The 18,821-nt window shown below is 47.8% G+C and overlaps 1 protein-coding gene across 1 annotated transcript in view; it reads right to left on the bottom strand.

Moving 5' to 3' along the window:
* Positions 1 to 18,821, bottom strand: part of MYLK (myosin light chain kinase) — a 206,873-nt gene that overhangs the window by 187,553 nt on the left and 499 nt on the right.

The raw sequence follows: 18,821 nt of genomic DNA, 5'->3' as shown, positions 1-18,821 counted from the left end.
GCATGGTGCGTACCATGTCTGCACGCTAGCCAAAGAGTGACCTTCGGAGAAACACCAATGCTTACAAATGCCTCATAACGCTTTCCTGTGGGCTAAGCAACCCAAGGAAATGTCCTAGATATGCAATGCAATCTTCATGCACACAGATGTTCATCAGAGTTTAACATAATCTCCTTTATGAGACTGCAGAGATATCCTGCCGTGGAGGAATATTCAGTAAGGGGGCCACATCAACTGTGATGGAAGAATTGCCTTAAAATTATAAGGACAGTGATGTTTAAAAAATCATACATTAGGGGCTGGAGCAACAGCACAGTGGGCAGGGTGTTTGCCTTGCACGCGGTCGACCTGGGTTCAATTCCCAGCATCCCATATGGTCCCCTGAGCACCGCCAAGGGTAATTCCTGAGTGCACAGCCAGGAGTAACCCCTGTGCATCACTGGGTATGATGCAAAAAGAAAGAAAATCATACATTGGGAAATATGAAAAGCGAGAAACAAACAGCATAAATAAAATCTGCCCCAAAGCTCCTAAGTGCTTACTACATTACATATGTCGTAAAGATACTTCATTTAAACAATGAATCCGTGGGCTGGAGAGATAGCAGAGGGGTTAGGGCGCTCGCCCTGCACACGTCTGACCTGGGTTCAATCCCCGACTCCCATATAGTCTCCAGCACCAACAGGCACAATCCCTGGGCACAGAGAGTCTATATCTAGGCCCGAGAGATAATACAGAGGCTGACACCTGCCTTTTATGTGTCTGTGGCTGCGATAATGGTTCGAATTCCAGCACTGCACTGGGTCCCCCAAACACCACCAGAAATGTCCCTACTCTCCACCCCAAAAAGTCCAGAGCTGTGCACCTTGGGCCAGTCTCCTCAGCACCCCCCTTCCTACTTAACCCCAGCTCCCTCAGAGATCACATCTCCCACATACTGGGGGCACAGAAAGGTTTTGGGGAGGGGAGAGTGAGTGATCACAGAAGAGAAAAGAAGAGGCTGCTCCTTCCCAGGGCAGGGAGTTGAGCTGAGAGCATCAACCAGAGCCTAATCAGGAGAGTGACCAGGAAGGGCTGGGCTGGGGCTGGGTCAGGATCCCGAGTCTCCTTGGAAGGAAATCCCAAAGCGGAGAACACTGCAGAGCAAGCCTCCCACCTGCATTAGCCTTTCAACTGGCCTCTGCAACCACCTTTCAAGCCGACTATCTACTATTCACTCCCACGAAACGCAGGGCCACAGCACGTACAGGCAGGGCGGTTCTGGCCAAGAGCCTCCCTGCAGCAGATGGGCTTCCTCTGAAGAACCAAAGCTCCCTGCACTTGGAGGTGGTCCTTGGGGAACTGAGAGTCCAACCTGAAAGCAGCCACCTCTGGCGGTGTACCAGATGGCCCTGTGTCCCTCTCAGGGGTGGCTAGTCTCCCCTGGCCTGTCACCTCATCTGATGGTCTTCTCGTGGCTCTTCTGATGCCTCATCTGCACACAGCAGAGAAAAGTCGGCACCGGCACCGGCAGACTCAGAGTACAAGGGACCCAGAGAACCATGTGACACTTCAGGGGGTGAATGCGGAGTTAGGGAAGAGGGGCACTCTTTGAGGGGAGGGGCACAGTTGGCAGTTCTCAGGACTTACTTATGGCTCTGTGCTCAGGGATCTGTGTCTGGGGGGTCAGGGGACCAATGTGGTACCAAGGATCAAACCTAGGTCAGCTGTGTGCAAGACAAATGCCCTGCCCACTGTAGCAGCTCTCTGGCTCATGATAATAATAATTATTATTCACAAACAGACATAGGACATCTGTCTACGTGAGCCTCCATGTGCCTGAGCAGCCCACCCATAAAGAGAAGCTGCCCTGACATGGGGCTGTCCCACAGAGCATTCAGAAGCCAAGTCAGCCCAGAGGCAGGGGGCTAGACTCCTCTGCCCAGGAAGCCTCAGGGACCTTTGCCCAGCAACCCACCCACAGGCTCTGTTAGAGGCTTAAAGGCTAACCTGCTTAGGGGCGGTGTTGATTCAGTGGAGTTGAAAGGCAGAGCGCCTGGTGAGCTAGTTAATTTAACTGGTCCCACCAAGAAGGCCTCCAGTCAAGAGTTAATGAAATGGCTGGGGGTGGGAGCTAGCGGGAAATAACAGGAAGACCCCAGCCGGGTAACACCCGCCCTCTGTCCCCTCACTTATTCCCAGACAGATGGCAGAATAGCAGAGATTTCACCAACGTACATACTGCTGTGGCCAGAGACTAAGGAAAGTGAGGGGAGGGGTAAGGGGCCCCTGGGGCATGGCCTTAGAGAGGCCCTTCAACAGGATACAGGGCAGCAAGTCCCAGCAAGGGGACACAGGTGACAAGCCAGCTGCAGATCTCGGATCAGGAAGGCACACGCTGGACAGGGAATCGTGTAGGGGAAAGACTAGGGCATTGTACGAAGGAGGTGGGCAGATGGCCAGGAACAGGACTTAGGATGCCATACTCTGGATCAGGCACCAAGGGACAGAGTGTGAGAGCTTCTATACAGGTAAGAGGAAAGACCTGGACATTCGGAGGCACCTGGACCCATCCTCTTGAGCTGTACAAAAAAACTGTAAACTTCACCACCTGAGTCTTGGCATGCAACGTTTTCATGCAATTCTCAGGATCTCTCATTACCTCTGGAATAAATCCATTTTGGAGCTAACAGCCTTTGTTCAAATGCAGCTTCCTTGGCTCATCTCAGGAGTCTGGGTGGGAAGCATCAGCAGCTGTTAGATTACGATGGGTCCCACCTTGAGGAACCTTCTCTACACAGAATGGCACCTCCACTAATGACTCAGGCCCTGGGCATTCAAACCTCACCTTCAATTCCAAAGACCCGTTAAACTGCTGCTAGCAAAGAAGCGAGGAGGGAGGGGCAGGGGTTGCTTGGACCTTTCGAAAGGGCTTTGTGGGGCTGGGGTGGGGGCAGGAGATAGGACAGCAGGAGGATGCGCCATCGGCACGCACCCTATCCAGTGAAGGGTGATTCTGGGCATCACACGGTCTCCCAGCACCGCTGGGTGTGGCCCTGAGGCCCTCAGCATCACAGGACGGCCCACGTGATCCCATGCCCTGCAGGACCAAGCAGCATCACCTCCTCAGGTCCCTGCACTGAACGGGTGGTCTGGGTGGCTGAGAACTGCAGACATCCAGACGTCCTGAGCACTGCCTGGGAGGACCCCAGCAGCCAAAGGAAAGGGGGGTTGGGGAGAGAGCACTGTCCCGACACACCATCGGTTAGGGACAGCGCCTTAGTAGGTGTGCGGGGCTGATCTACCTCCGGCCCTGCCCCTGCCGGCTCCCGGCCTCACCACTGCCCTGGAGGAGACGGCTGCACTTGGCATGGGTGGGGATGGGTGGCTGTGGGTGCTGAGGTTTTCAGGGCGGGGGACTGCTGCCAGGGAGCCCGTGTCCACGTCCTCCGTGCTGGCAGAGGCGGGGGCGGGCATGACGGGCTGTGGAAAGTATGCCCAGGTGCCTGGCTCCCTCGCCTGGCGCCTTTTCAGCGGGAGCTGCGCTTTTTGCTTTTCCTGGCCCTCGGGAGCGGCAGCTCTCCCAGGCTCATTTTTCACTCCCCTGTCAGCCTTCCCAGGGCTGGGGGAGGGTGAGCCAAGGCCTCCACACGCCCCAGACTCGTGGCCCCCCAAGCCCTGGCAGGCCTCCCCCTCCGTCTGTCCCAGATCCTGCTTCTGCAGGGTCCACCTGCCTCTCGAGAGACCTGGCCAGGGGCTTGGCAGGCCTGGGAGCAGAGAGGCAGGGCTGGGAACACTTCGGCAGCACATGCTTCTGCTGCTTGGCTGGGACAGTTCCCTGCCCACCATCCCTGTGTCCCCAACCCCTTCACTGCAGGGCTGAGCAGAGGGACAGGGACTCAACCCCAGGAGCCATCAAGCAAGACCCTGGGAACCACACTCATGTAGCCGTGTGTGCACATGTGTGTGTGTGAGTGCGTGTGTATGTGTGTATGTGTGAGTTTGTGTGAGTGTGCATTGTGTGTGCATATGTGAGTGTGTATGTGTGTGTATAAGAGCATGTGTGTGCATGTGTGCGTGCATATGTGTGTGCGTGTGAGTGCATGTGTGTATGTGTGTGAGTGTGCGCATGCTTGTGTGTGAGTGTAAGTGTGTGCATGTGTTTGTGTATGTATGTGTGAGTGCACGTGTGTGTATGCGTGCTTGTGTGTGTATGTGTGCTTGTAAGTGTGTGTGTTCATATGTGTGTGTGTGAAGCCACAGCTATTTGAGTCCAGCCAGCAGATCCTACCACAGGTATACTAGTTTATTTTTGATCTTTAATTAGATGCGTTTTCCAAATACTGCATTTTTTCCCCTTTTTTAAAAATTGAAGTTTTTTTCTTTTATTTGAGGCAATGATTCACAATCCTGCCCGTGGTAGCATTTCCTGTCCCTGCCCCCACACCATGTCTCCGCCAGAGTGTCTGCTTCCCTCCGTCATCTTCTCAGGGTCTCCCCATCACCCCCACTTTCTGTCATTTTTACAGCCCATGCGCACCCCAAATCCTGCCTCCAGCTAACGTCTGCTGACCTGACCTAGGCTTGGACACCAATTGTTCAAGTTTGGTCCTGGGGACCATGGTCATGGTGACACCGGGGGGCAGGTCACTGAGTGGGCAAGCTATTAAAGTGCCCCTCTTTCAGCATTTCATTTCCAGAGTCCTGGACTGTGTGCGGCCCAGGGCCATCCACTCAAACCAACACCTGAGATTTGAAGCAAAGACCCAGGCCCGTGACCTACTCAGGCCTCCTTCGAGGGGTCCCCTCTGGTCCCCATAGCTCCTGACAACAGCAACACGCTTTTCTGCTGGGCAGACACCAGTGTGGAGATGTCACCAACTAACTCCGACCCGTCTTTATCAGTGCGATTAGCCAGGCCACACTGACCTCCTAACGCCATCTTAGAGAAGCCAAAATATGGCACACACACTCACACACACAGACACAAGCAAGCATACACACATGCACACACACATACACACGCACACACACACACTCACACATACGCACTCATGTACTCACAGACACGCATGCACACACACAAACACACGCACATACTCACATGCCCACATATACATATGCACACACGCACACACGCACACACACACTCACACATGCACACACATATGTACGTACACATGCCATGCACTCACACACACACTCAAAGATAAGTATAGAATGGCCCTTCAGAGACCCCATTTATGTGACAAGTACATGAAGAAGCAGAATGTGAAGTCAAAGTAACACAGTCTAGGGTCACTCCAGGGACCTGGCAACGAGACACCCACACAGGCAGGAGTCTCCAGGAGAGGAACTTCTGGAGGAGCACTCAGAGATTTGGGGTGCAGACTCTAGTTAGAAAGAAGACGGAGCCGGAATGGCAAGACTGGCCCTGCACAGGAATGGACGCTGGGCTGCAGGTGACCAGAGTCGCATTACAGGGGTCCAGACCCCCGCTGTGGACAAGGATCACTGGACAGAATCTGGACACAGACGAGGCAGGGCTGCTGAGCGAAGGAGCATCAGAGAAGAACCTGGAAGCAGATGAAGCCTGGAAGGGGAGGAGGGAGGAACTGACTGCATGCCTCCCCTCCCCCAAGGGGTGGCCAGCAAGTGGCAGAGCAGATTTATCCCAGAGAAGCTGATTAGAGGCCTGGCCTCCTTCTTCCTCTGCTGCCAGCTTCCTAAGCCATGGGTCATGAGCCCCTCTGGGGTCACGTAACTGAATGTGGGGGGTCCTCAAAATTTGGCAACGCAAACAGTTTCTGAACTCACAGCAGCCAAAAATTAATTCAAACTCAACCTCCGCAAAATGAATCCAAGGGTGTCTGTCAGTGTGCTTGCCAGGCTTCATTTCTTGAGTAAAATGTGGATCATGAGTGGAAAAAGCTGAAGCCCTGATGTAGGTCTCTCCAAGGCTGCTGAGCTCACCGGGACCCCTTTCATATGCTGTATTCAATGTCACTTTGAAAATCTTGTCCCAGATGCTCAGAAACGATAGCTGGGGCGATAGCACTCTCTGGTCTCCAACAAAAATTAGAAGGCCCTTTGTGTACTATGAAACAAAGAGCATTCAAATATGCTACATAAAAATAAGAGGCAATCAGAACAAAATGCAAGGAAAACTAAAATACTGAAGTGAACAAGGAAAGTGAACAAGGACGTGGACAAGGAAATAAACTGCTGGGCCCATAGGAATAACTCAGTGGCCTAAAATGCCTGCCTGGCCAACACAAGGTCGTGCGTTTGAGCCCTGGTGTGGCCACATGTGTCGGGCATGATCCGGGCAGCCCTGCTGGCACCACGAGCAACTTCCAGCCACACAGCTGCCAAGGTATATGCGAACTTCACTGCAAGGGGTGCAACCCCTGACGAGGACCATGCTAAAAGATGAGCATGATCTGTGGAACTAAAGAGTGTGAACCCCAGAGAGCACTGAGGCCGAGTGTGAGAGCACCACTACTTGATGAGCACCACAGCTGAAATGTGTGAGCACCACAGACAGACTGTGAGCAACCCCCCCAGCCACCACAACAACGTCAACAACAACCGTGGAAGGGGAAGGAGGTGACAAAAGATTTTTCATAAATAACGTGTGAGAGATGGGAACAACTGTCAAGATTATTTTATTCAGTTCTCAACCTGACTTATAGATCTCAAGAACTGAAGACATCACAAATGACAGGCCAGTCCTCATCAAACACATCCAGTTCAAAACAATTAACATAGTATCTGGCTTAGAGTACTGTGCTCAGGAGTGCAGCAAACCCAAACCTTTCAAATGCACCTTGACTGAAAGCAGATGCTTAAGACCTAAGACCCAGAGCACAGTGAAAAGGTGCTGCCTTGCATGTGGTCAACCTAAAGTTCAATCCCCAGCACCCCAGAGGGTCCCTTAAGCACTGACAGGAGTGATCCCTGAGCACAGAGCTAGGACAAAGACCACACATGGGATGTGGCCCAAACCCCTTGCCCCCTCCCACCTCACCCCCCAAAAAAGATTTAGAAGTGTGATCACTTGATCACTTGACATCCCGTTATTCGTCGATTTGCTCAAGTGGGTGCCATCAACGTCTCCATTCGTCCCTGTCGCGTGCTAGTGTAGCCCAGTGGTGTCTTCTCATTCTAGGAATATGAACAACCTCAAACTGACCATTCAGGGTCTTGACGAAGAAGTCTGACCATCTTATAGGTGGGCGCCCACACGATCTTTTGACGTCCCACGGAATCCAGTCAGTAATGGCTCTAGTCCAGCGGTCATCTCCAAATCTCATTACCTGTCCAGCCCATTTGATTTTCGACGCCTTGGCAAATGAGACAGTGTTCCTGATTCTTGATCATTGACGAAGGTCGAAACTCTGGATTCTTTCTCTCATTTGAGTGAAACGTGATACTCCAACCATAGCTTTTTCGATTCCTCTTTGGAAGACCCGAATAGCGTTCTCATCCATTTTTCATAGGGCCCAGGTCTTTGAGGCGTATGTTAATGCAGGAAGAACTGTGGAATCAAAGAGATGTGCCCGGAGCTGGAGGTTCTTCATCCTCTTAGCTATTTCTTTGACGCTCTTGAAGGCATTCCAAGCCACTCTCTTCCTCCTGCGCAACTCAGATGCCAGGTCATTCGTCATGTTGACATCTTGACCTAGGTACACATAACTGTTGCATTCGGAGATGTTCATTCTATCGAGAGCGAATGGAGCATCAGGAACGAGACCACTTCTCATAAACACTGTCTTCGTGAGATTCAGCTGTAGTTCGACCTTTCCACACTCACGGTCGAAGTCAGCCAGCATTTGTGCTGCTTGGCTAATGTTTGGTGTTATAAAAATGATGTCATCAGCAAAGCAGAGGTGGTGTAGTTGCCGACCGTCTATCTTCACTCCCATTCCTTCCCATTCCAGTCATAGCATGACGTTCTTGAGGGTGGCACTGAAGAGTTTCAGTGAAATGGTATCACCCTGCCGAATCCCTGTCTTGACATCAATGATCACCTCCCTGTAGAATGGTGAGATCCTGGTAGTGAATACACAATACAGCTCACAGAGGATCCTAATGTATTGAGTTTGAATGCCCTGTTTGGCTAGGGCTTCGATGACTGCTTCTGTCTCAACAGAATCAAAGGCCTTCTTTAAATCAATGAACATTAGAGCGGCATCTTGAACTCCCAAGAAACCTCAATGAGCTTGGTTATTGTGTGGATATGGTCGATTATGCGGAATCCTTTTAGGAAACTGACTTGCACGCATAGTTGTCCTTCATCTAGTTTTCTGCCAATCCTATTCAGGATGACTCGAGTGAACAGCTTGTAGATTACAGACAACAGGCAGATCAAGCGATAGTTGCCAATGTAGTGAATGTCTCCCTTCTTTTACAGTAGTACAGTCCTGCTGGTTTTCCACTGTGATGGAACCTTGCATTCAGACAGGTAGCATGTGAAGAGCCGAGCCAGTATATTGATGAGTACTGACAGCAGGTTCTTCAACTGTTTGGGTCTGACCTTGTCTGGGCCGGGTGCCGTTCACTTCTTTACCGATGAAATGGCGTGTCGAATTTCAGAAGGGAGAACGTTGGGAACGACATATCCATCCTGCGGAATTTGGTATGTGGGCAGGTGGACATGGCTATCGAAGAGATCAGAGTAGAAGTCATGGATGATCTTCTCCATTGCCCTTCTGGAAGATGTGATAGATCCATCAGGACGTCAGAGGGCAGTCATCTTGGTCTTGTAGTTGGCAAAGGACAGGCAGGCATTGCAAATGCTTTTCCCGGATTCTGCCGCATCTGCCAGCACTTCTGCTCTTCTCTCTTTGAGGTCTTCCTTTATTGCATCTCTGCACTGCTTTGCGAGCTCGGATGTTAGCTTGTGGTTGCCTGAGGCTTGCACCAAGCCACGTTGGTGAATGAGCTCAAGAGTTTTCAAAGACAGGCATCTTTTTGTGGCTATCTCTCAGCTTTCTTCACACAATCATGGAGGTGCTGAACCAGTGGATTGTATTTCTCGTCAATGTTGTCAATGGCGGCATCTTCCCATGTTGCCGCAATAGTGACAAAGAGCTCCCAGTTGGTGGTCGTTCTGGGAATTCTCTTAACCTTTGCAGCCCTTTCTCCCCGTTCTGTGAAGTAGAATTTTGCACAAAGGAGACAGTGGTCCGATCCCGTTTGGAATTTTGGGACAACAGTGACATCAGTCAGGCAAGACCGTCGATTGAATATGATGTGGTCAATTTCGTTGTGGAACCGTTCACCAGGAGACTTCCATGTACAACATTTAGATTTGGCCTTCTGGAATTGTGAGTTACCATGGATGGTCTTGGTCGACATGATGAACTTAGACAGTCTGTCACTCTGTTCATTCCTTTCTAGGCCATGGGTCCCGGTGTGAAGTTCTTCGGCTGATCTTCTCGGTCCTATCTTGGCATTAAAATCACCAACAATGATCTTGTAGAAGGTGTGGTCTTCTTTATAGAACTTCTCCAGCTCCATGTAGAACTTCTCAATTTCTCTTTCACCATAATTGGATGTTGGTGCATAGACATCGAAGATAGAAACTGCCAGCAGTGAGCCACATCTATTCAAGTGTAATCGTCCGATTCGGGTTGTTAGGCATTCGAATGAATCAATGTTTATGGCCAGGTTCATGTTGACAAGGACACCGACACCACCAATGCCTCTTTTGTCTCATGTTCCAAGGAACAGTTCTTCTCCAGTGTTGAAAACAGTATGATGTGATTGATGCCTTCTTGTCTCGGTCAGACCAATGATGTCGTACTTGATCTTTCGTGCTTGCACCATCAGGTCCTCGATGGATGCATCTGATGCCAGTGTACGTGCATTGAAAGTACAGACTGTCATTTTTGTCCTTCTTCATTTTGGCAGCCTAGTTCGGCCCTGAGATTTTATCAGCCTCTCCTTCCTCAACCTTCTTAATGCTATCCTTTAGGTGGCTCTTTTAGGGTCAGGGAAATGAGACTCATTGTATTTACTGGTTTTGGCTTATAGAATACACCACGGATAGCTTGGCAGGTTCTGCCGAGTGGGCGGGACACTCTCGGTAGCTTGCCATGCTCTCCGAGAGGGATAAAGGCTTTTAGGGCAGCCTCTAATTGTCCTTGTAGGTATTCCCAAGGTTCAAACCATATTTGAATCCCATCAAATAGAAGTGTGATGGACAGAACAAATGTCTTTTTACTGGGCAATTACCAGGAGCTGGAGTTGAGATGCATTTTTAAAAACTTTTATTGTATTTATTATTGTTGGTTTCTGGGTTCAGGGATCACTCCTGACTTGAGATAATATATATGGTGCAGGGAAATGAACCAGGGTCAGTCACATACAGTAGGCCTTACTTCTCCAGTCTCAAGAGCCATTAAAAAATACAACAGATTGTGAAGTGGAGAGCATACTTGGCAATAGGAAAATCTCAGAATTACATAGGGGCTCAGGACAATTCACATAGCGATTTTGTAAGAAGCAATCAGAGTCAGCCATGTTTAGTGGTTTATCCAAAATTTTGAGACAACTTTGTAAGAACCTGAACCCCAGGTCAGTATTCTTTCCACAATACATTATGTTCACATTGGACTAAATTCTAAATTGGAGGGTGCAGAACATAACCCACCTAGAATGTGGCAATGGAAAAGAATGCAATTGCCTAGGAATGCTGGCTTCAGAGAGGAGGAAAATTTTAATTTTCCATTACCAAAATTGATAATCCATTGGTGGCAAGATTGCTGAAGATGGGGATCATGTTTTATTTTCCTTTGTAGCCTCAGTGTCTGTGGCACAGAGAAACTCCATTCATGTTGCCCATTTTTTTTAAAGGTAGCTTCTTAATTCTTAATTTCAAATGAAACTTGGAAGAAGTTGCATATTGGAATGTGAACATCTTGGATTCTGCAGCAATTGTGTTGGTGTGAAAAAAATAAAGCAAAAAAGAAATCTTTAACGCTATCCCCCATGTCTGTACAGAGCCCTCTCGTGAATGCTGAAGCTGACTCCCAGTCTCATTCCTCAGCCCACCGTGAATGCACAGAGTCAGTGAATGCACATTTGACCTATCCATGGCTTACGGCCCATTTTGCCAATAACTCTGTTTTCACATCCAGGCAGACAGTGAAGGTACACATGCTGAACTAATAGCAGACTCGAGGCCTTATTAGAAAAGACAGAGAGATGAACCTAGACAGCAGCAGTCTATCTCTGTTCGATAAACTGCAATTTTTTTTTAAAAATATGAGTCTGGGTAGATAGTACAGAGAGATAGTAGACAGACTGATGCCAGTTCGATCCCCAGCACTGCATGTATATGCCAAGCACCACGAGGAGTGACTTCCAAGCACAGAGTCAGAAGCAATCCCTGAGCATCCACCAAACATGTTCACCGAATGAACATCCAGTGAAAATAATTCTGTCTACATGATTCCAAATCCCCTTCTAATCTGAGGGAGTTGAGCACGTCTCTGCTTCTATGTGCTGGGAAGGGGTCCTTGCTCAACTTCTTTCCATTTTAGAGTTTTTCCACACATTTCTATTTATGGAGCACCCTCAAATGCTATGCATGTGAGTATGTGATATCTGCTTTATTGGTATGTTTGTTTAATGATCTTTTTGAGATTACAAAGTAATTTCTTTTTGTTATTTTATATGGCACTTTGAGCATCTCAGCACCAGTGACTTTTGTCCTTCTCTAAGAGTTAAATGTCAGGAGCAGAACTCTTGGCAAAGCATGCCAATAGTTTTATTGTCCCCATAACACTCTGCCAGTGTTCTCCTCAGTAAGGCAGTGCCCAGGAGGACTCAGAGAGCCACCAGTGCTCCCAACAAAGGAAGACCCACCCCATCACCCCAATCTACTCCCTTGCAGTCCCAACAGTGAGCTTGTGGCACTTCTTCTTTTGCCAGTTTCCTGGGTGCATAAATTCTTTAAAGGCACTGACTTCCACTTGTTCAACTATTTGCAGTAAAATGCACTGCTTCTTCGTGCAGTACTATGTACTTTTACACACCCAGACTTTTTCTACATTTCATTTAATGTGAACTGTGGTTTAATCTTTAAGCATTCACCAACTTAAATCTGGATATTAAACTCAGATAGGTAAACTGAGTCTTTTCACAGGAAATTTTTATTTAAATTAGCTTTAAAAATGCCTTGTTTTCAGAAATTACAGAAGTGATTTCTATCTACTGTTTAAAATTAAAATCCCTCATGGGGCTGGTGAGTTCAGGCTGTTGAGCAACGCCTTCTATGCCTGATGTCCAGAGTTCAGAGTGCAGGGCAACGCTTTCTATGCCTGATGCCTAGAGTTCGAGCCCTATTTCTGCCTGCTTCTCCCACCCCACCCCTCACATTCCAGGACTGCTGATGCTTAATGTAGCCCTACAGACTCTTAAGAACTGCTGTTGTGGTCCTAGAGGCCCCTGAATCACGCCTGTGGGCTTAGGAAACCATAAATGACCATAAATGGATTGGCTGTTCGATCCCAGCACTGCAAGGCAAGTGCCCTACCCACTGTACTGCTTCTCCAGCCCCTCCTGGGACATTTAAAAAAGATAATCATATGGAGTAATAAACCCCACTCGATGGCCAATGTTATCCTAGGATAAAAGAAAACAGGAGTCTTCTCTTTCTCGGACTTCAAACGGTACTATAAACTGGTACCAATCCAAACTGGTAGACAATCCAAACAATGTACTGGAATAAGGAAAAAATCCCATACCAAGTGGAAAAGAATTGAGAGCCCAAAGACAGATCCTCTGGTATATGGACAATTAATCTTGATAAAGGAGCAAAAGGTGTGAAGTAGAGCAAAGAAGACCTCTTCAAAACATGGTATTGGGAAAACTGGTCAGTCAGAGGCAAAAAAAAAAATCAAATGTCAAATCAAAATAGACTAAATCCCTCAATATCAGACCCAAATTCATAAATTATATTAAGGAAAACATAGGCATATCAGACATTGAACTAGCGTTATCTCCAATGACTCAACACCATTGCCCAGCAATTGGGGCTACATCAAACTATGGAGCTTCTGCACCCCAAACGAAGCGATGACCAGAATAAAAGACACCCCACATAGTGGGAGAGAATATTTCCCACTACTCATCTGATAACTGGTTAATGTCCAAAATATATAAAGCACTGGTAGAACTTTACAAGAAAAAAAAACAAACAACCCCATAAAAAACGGGGATGGGTTGGGAGAGATAACAGAAACTTCCTCAAAGATGTGCAAATGGACACAAGGTACACAAAAATGCTTTCTAGCACTGATCACCAGGGGAGTGAAAACCAAAGCAACAGTGAGATATCATCTCCCACTAGTGAGGCTGGCACACACCAAAGAACAAAAACAACCAGTGTTAGCCTGGACACGGGTGAAAGAGAATGCTGGTGGAAACGGCGACTGGTCCAGCCTTTCAGGAAAACAATATGTCCACTCCTCATAAACTAGGAATTGAGCTTCTTATGATCAGAATTTCCACTTCTTGGCGTCTACCCCATGAGTTCCAAAAATCTACTAAAAAAAGACATTTCATGGGGGAGGGCAGCCGGTGATGCTCAAGGGTTACTCCTGGCTCTGCACTCAGGAATCACTCCTGGTGGTGCTCAGAGGACCATATGAGATGCTGGGAATCAAACCCAGGTCGGCTGCATGCAAGGAAAGTGCCCTCCCCACTGTGCTATCGCTCCAGCCTCAGAAATATATTTTTAATAAAGAATTTAAAAATAAAGGCGCTCCTTTATTCATTTCAGCACAAATCATAATAACCAAATATCCAAGAGCAGGCGAATTGATAAATAAATTGTAGTTCATGTACACAAAGGAATACTAATTGACTAGAGGAAAAGCTGGAATCATGCAGCTTGCTGCTAGTGAAGGGATCTAGAGAGAGAGCATCAAGTGAAGCTAGTCAGGAGAGGCGCAGACTCAGGACGATCTCTCCTCGGTGAGATATAAATAAATGAAATAGGGAGAAGTGTCCTAAGGCAACAGAAACCAACCCTGATCTTCAGTTGGACATTTGCCATGGCAGCGGGGAGTGGGAAGTGGGCAGAGAGGTTTAGGAAGGGTGGACACGGGGGCAGGGGTGGACAAGAGCAATAGGGGGGCAGGGAGAGGTGCGAGACTGTGTCATGCACAAAATCCTATCATTAACAGCACTGTAAACCACGGTGCTTAAAATTAAAATAATGATTTTAATAAATGTCTTACTTCTACTGTGGCTGAAACTATTTTCATTTTACCTTCTAGCTGTGGGTCCATGGTATAAGGGAACTGAATGGAATCTAGAAATCTCAACCAGCCCTGTCTAGATCTGTCCATCTGGGATGATAAAAATGGTCAATGATCTGTGATACCCAACAGGTAGTTCCGGAATACTAGAAATGTGGTGAGTGGGGCCAAGCAACTGAATTTTAAATTTCATTTTAATTAATCCCAACTTAAATTAAAATAGCTTCATGTGGCTGGAAGCTATTCTATAAGAAATTACAGGTATAGATCTTGCATAATTAATTTTCATTGGGGAAGCAAAAGTTATAAAAAATTATATGTGATTATCACAGGAATTCAGAGAACAAATCCATTCAAGGTTAGAAATAAGGTCTCTGAGGTAGAAAAACAGGCTGTTATCCCACCACCATAATGCCAACAGGTGTGAAACTAAAGAGCCAACTGCAGACCAATATAAGTATGTGGGTCCATCTTTATACATAAAAGCATATGCATATCTCTGCTTACACTTGCATAGAACATTGTGGAAGGATATCCAGTGGTAAAAAGTGGTTATCTCTGGGGAGCATAAGGGTCAGGCAAGAATTTTTTTTACAGTACTTGAAATTTTGTTTTAAAAACAATTTTGACATTAACATAATTTTCCTTTATAACAAGGTCATAAAAATGACTGAAGAATAATGGATGATTAAAGAATAATACATTTTTATAAGGCTAGAGAAGACAACTCTTATCTGTGGTTATTGCTCATGAGTGATCTTATATGATTACTGGGAATATTCCATAACCATGCTTCTTCTGTATTTTAGTAAAATGCTTTTAAAAGAAAACATACTTAAGGGAAGGCGTCAGAAGGAGGTAGAATTTAAATCGGAGAGGCGATCTAAAAAAAGGCCTAGGCTGAGGAAAGGGAGAGGGTGTGTGTGTGTGTGTGTGTGTGTGTGTGTGTGTGTGTGTGTGTGTAGGGGGCTCTGGAAAGGCTGGGAGAGGGTGCCTGGATTGGGGTATGTAAGACTGCAGGAAGCCTAGGCCATCCCTATGAATTTGACTGGCAAGAGGTGTTGTGTCCTGGAGCTGTTGCTGTGAGGAACTTAAGCACCGCTCCTGGGACCACCCCACTAGGGACAGACATGTGAATAAGAAGCAGCAACAGGGGTTGCAGAGTTTGTGCCTGAAGTAAGGCACTTCTCCGCTGCATGTGGCTGCAGTAGCCTTGAGCATCTTTGAAATCCCCAGCGCTGCATCTGGTCCCATCAGGGGTCACTCCTGAGCACTACCAGGTGTTGCCCAAACCCCATGATGTAACTTGCCACTCAGTTGGACAAACTAGATGAGACAGGTGACGGGCATGACATCAGAGTGTGAGGAATACACGATTTGAGCTCCCAAGTTCTACCTCCACGACCTCCTGACTTCACCTGGAAACTTTTATAATCACTCTGAGCCCCCAGAATCTTCCTCTGTGTCTGAGGATGAAACTACCCAGAGAAGGAAATGACCAAGAACACCTGTGTGCACCCTCACCAATGCTAGCTCCCTTCCACCACACTCACCACCCACTTCTGAAACCCAAATCAGTAAGGAAGATGAGATGTGTTTCTTGTTTACCATTTTTCCGCAGAAACAAATACTTTGGAGACCCAGAGTGGTATTGCTCATGAGGTCTAGACGAGTCTGTGCCTCAAAGTCACCCCACCTGGGCCAATCCAGGTTGGCTCTTCCTGAAAGTAGGTGTCCCGGGAGAACGAAAGGTCTCCAGTTACTTCAGTGTTCCCCTACTTTTACAAATGACCTGGGAGAGGAGAGTCCTGCCGGACAGTCAGCCATCTGTAAGGGCAACAGAACAGCTGGGGGATGGTGATTCAGGCCCCAGCACCTTTGGGTGTTTGTGACCTACACATGAAGGCCTGCACCCCTACCGGGCCCAGACAGCTCCTGAGACAGCAGAGGTTGGCACCCACTCTCCATAGCCAAGTTCCTCTCACATCAGGGGCTCCTCCCACAACAAGTGTGTGCGTTTGAGGGGACTGCAGCCGCCAGCTCTGTGTTATCCCATCAACGGCCAAGACCCAGGGACTATAAAACCCAGCTCCCAGAAGCTCGTGACCTCTTATTGTCTAGTTCTCACTCTTGGAGAACCCGACAGGCTACTGAGTGTATACTGCTTGCACAGCAGAGTCTGGCAAGCTCCCTGTGGCGCATTCGATATGCCAAAACCCAGTAACAATGATGGGTCTCATTCCCCTGACCTTGAAGGAGCCTCCAATGTGGCACTTGTTAAAATCTCAGGTCTAGGACGAACAGAGATGTTACTGGTGCCTGCTTGAGGAAATCGATGAACAACAGGATGACAGTGATAGATTGTGAATGAATTAAATGCCATTGAAGATGGTTAAATTTAGACTGTGTAACTTTTACTTCATTACAAAAACCATACACCATATCCAAAGAGATACTTGTGCAACCCATGCTCACTGCGGCATTTTCACAACAGCTAGCTGGAAACTACTGATCCACCAACAGATGAGTGGATAAATATGTATACATGCATGATGGAAGAGTAGTCAGCTATAAAAAGTCATGGAGTCAGTATGGATGAACTAGAAAGAATTATGCTAAGTGACTTAAGTCAGAAGGAACACAAATACCATAGGATTTCAGTTATACATGGAATCTAAAGAAACAAAATAAGTGAATAAACAAAACAAAACAAAACAAAAACAAAGTCCATAGAACAAAATGGAAATCATCCTATGGAGGGAAGAAACGCAGAGAAGGGGGTCAGCTGTGTGGTGATGGGTGTGTTTGGTGGTGAGAACAATGCAGCAAGTAAGCCTACAAACCTGAAACCTACGCAACTTTGCAAATCAGTTACTTGAATTTAAATCGCAATTTGAAAATACTGTATTATCACCTTTTAACTTGTATTGCCATCTTTTAACTCGAAGTGGTTTTAACTATTGTTTTTCCTTCGACTCACTCTTCCACCATCCCCGTAGGTCAGAAACAATGAGTTGTTTCTTCTCAGAGAAGGGGACCAGGTTCAGAGGAAGCCTGAAGCACCCACGAGAGGACAGCGCACTACAGAGAATCCCGAGAATCCCATGCCCAGCTCCCTGCTGGGGCTTATCCTGCGAAGTTCCCAACCCAATGATACTCCTGTTATGGCTCTCCTGCAGCCTCTCACTGGGAAAGGACGCAGAGGATCACGTTGTTCTAAGCAGTGGGATTGACGCTTCCTCTTATATTTCCACAGTTAGATAAAGGAGCTTGTACCTGAGAGGCATCAGGTCAGGGGAGTGCTCAGCTAAGAAGACCAGTTTTCCTAATGTGATTTAATGTTTCAAAGTTTCAAAGTTCAACTTTAACTTTCAGTGTGAATCCAGTGGGTTAAAACAACCACATAGTTGTGCGAACATCCTCATTAATTTCAGGTCATTTTCAAGTCAACATATTTCCAAAGAATCCTGTATCTGTTAGAATCGGTCGCCATTCTTCCTTTTTAGCACCTACTACGCATCAGTTTCTCTGGATGTGACTGTCCTGGACATTTCTGGACCATTCTGTGCAGCTTTTCACATCTGGTTCCTTTCACTCAGTATGACTTTCTCCGTGTTCACTCATCTGTGAGTGTGAGTTCAGGTGAGAGTACTCATTCCTGTTTGTGGCTGTCTAAACCATTTTGAACTCTGAGGGATCCTTCCTGCAGCTGCGGGGGGTGCAGGGAGGCAACTTCAGGACCATGGAAGAGTCCTCTTCCTGGGGATGCTGGGGAGAAACAGGGCCCTGGGTCCCATCTCCAACACCCCTCACAACAACCCTTAGTTGTTGACGTGACAGGGACCATTAGCTCAGGTCATGAATGGTCTAAGTGGACACGCCCGTGAGGAGCACCAGACACTGCAGGCCTAAATACTTTCCACATGGCCACGAGGCTACAGCAGAACCTCTGCCAAGGCAAAGCCCAGGGAAGCCTAGGAAGACTGACCTGCGCAGCCACTGCTCTCTGCAAGCTCCGCTGCTCTGCTGCAGACACACGGCAGGCAGGTATGACGCCTTTGTCATGCCGGGTCTGCAGCTCAGGCCGTGCCTTCCAAAGTCTGAAATGTTTTCTGAGCAGAGTCCTCCAGCTCACCTCCAGGACAAATAGCACATGCGGTCCCCTGACTAGCTGTCTCTTGTGTGTGAAGTTGACTGGCTACAGGAGGCATGAGCCAGCAACTCACTCAGTCTTCCCAGGGACCTAACTTCCAGCATTCACACATTGTCTCTTAGTGTTTCCATCTTGCCTCTCTAGTACTAGGTGGGTAAGGAATTATCAGACCCCTCTGCAGAAAATGCAGGCCCGATAAGGGGAAGAGATCAGTGGTGAAGGATGATGGAGCTGAGGAAGGGGTCCCCTCTGGGTCCCCTCTGGGTCCCCTCTCCTGGCCCACTGCACTCCAGACACACTAAGTAGATATAAGAGAGAGTTGATACCCTAAGCTAAACTTCCCAGGAAAAGCAGTCAGCTCTCAGCGGCCAGCTTTGTTCACACCTACTTAGGCCCAGCTGCATGCTTGCTGT

Source organism: Sorex fumeus, unplaced genomic scaffold (genome assembly GCF_029834395.1).
Source record: "Sorex fumeus unplaced genomic scaffold, SorFum_2.1 ptg000063l, whole genome shotgun sequence".
NCBI lineage: Eukaryota > Metazoa > Chordata > Mammalia > Eulipotyphla > Soricidae > Sorex > Sorex fumeus.
The sequence above is the reverse complement of the archived record's forward strand: the minus strand, read 5'-3'. Positions and strand labels throughout refer to the sequence as shown.